Source organism: Sus scrofa, chromosome 11, assembly GCF_054392235.1.
Source record: "Sus scrofa isolate SSC_HxYL_T2T_F1_AM1 chromosome 11, Sscrofa_HxYL_maternal_Yorkshire_Landrace_v2.0, whole genome shotgun sequence".
Classification (NCBI taxonomy): Eukaryota; Metazoa; Chordata; class Mammalia; order Artiodactyla; family Suidae; genus Sus; species Sus scrofa.
The window spans coordinates 44,981,768-44,983,206 of record NC_139393.1 but is presented as its reverse complement, the minus strand read 5'-3'; the positions used below and the strand labels follow the sequence as shown (position 1 = coordinate 44,983,206).

The 1,439-nt window shown below is 34.6% G+C and overlaps 1 pseudogene; it reads right to left on the bottom strand.

The window, feature by feature from the left end:
• Positions 1-925: 925 nt before the first annotated feature.
• Positions 926-1,023, bottom strand: LOC146398614 (U6 spliceosomal RNA; annotated as a pseudogene).
• Positions 1,024-1,439: the final 416 nt, after the last annotated feature.

Sequence of the window (1,439 nt, the reverse complement as noted above, 5' to 3'; positions counted from 1 at the left end):
TTTAAAACAAATTTATAATATCATGGAAAAGAATGAAATATTTAGTTAACTCAACAAAGGAGGGTAAAGAATTTTACACAGATATTGGAAAAATTGGTAAAAGAAATCAGGGAAGATTTAAATAAATAAAAAAATTCCATATTCATGGATTGGAAGACTTGATAGTATTAAAATACCCATACTCCCCAAAGTGATTTACAGATTCAATGCAACCTCTGTGAAAACCCAAAAACATTTTTGGCAGATATGGAAAAATCAGTCCAAAAATTCATATGAAATATCAAGGGACCCCCCCCAAAATAACTAAACTTTGTTGGAAGCCTCGCACCTCCTGATTTCAAAAGATACCACAAAATAAGTATAATTATGAAGGTGTGATCTAGCATAAATGCAGGCGTGTAGAGCAGTGGAATAGAATAGATAAAAGAGTCCAGAAACAAATGTCTATAGTAGAATTATCTTTAGGATAAAGGCAGCATTATTTACAATAGTCGAGAAGAGGAAGTAACCCAAATATCTATGAATGGATAAATGTATAAAGGAAATATGATATACAAATACAGTTATATTCTATGCATACTTAAAATGGAAATCTTGGTACACAGTACAATGTGTATGAAACTATAGGACATTATGTTAAGTAAAATAAGTTAATCACAAGAGGAAAAATACTGTAGGATTCCACTTATATGAGGTATCTGAAGTAGTCAAAAGAATAGAAACAGAACATAAAAATCTTATTTCCAAAGGCTGGGCTGATATGGGAAGAGAAGTTAGTGTTTAATGGGTATAGACGTTCAGTTAATTTCTGCTGTATAGAAAATGATTAAATTATATGTACATACTCTTTTTTATATTTTTCCATTATGGTTTATCATAGAATATTGAGTATAATCTCTGCGTTTTACAGTAAAACTTTGTTGTTTAATAATATGAACACTTCATAAATTTGCATGTAATCCTTGTGCCAAAGTAATTTCTATATTGTTTCAATTTTGCTATATGTGCAGCCAAAGCAAGCACAGGAGACCATCTTCTATGCTGTAATCATTATAATATTTTCCTTCAGAACACCAATCAATCTAGCTTTAAAGTTTGTTATATAATTACAATAATGCATAAATTTCTCAAAGAACTCAATTAGGAATTGAGAGTTACCTGAGAAATAGACTAGAGCCAATGTCACCACACCATACTGTAATTAAAAAAAAAAATCCCGGAGTTCCCGTCGTGGCTCAGTGGTTGGCGAATCTGACTAGGAACCATGAGGTTGCAGGTTCAATCCCTGGCCTTGCTCAGTGGGTTAACGATCCGGCATTGCCGTGAGCTGTGGTGTAGGTTGCAGACGTGACTCGGATCCCGCGTTGCTGTGGCTCTGGCGTAGGCTGGCGGCTACAGCTCCGATTCCACCCCTAGCCTGGGAACCTCCATATGCCGAG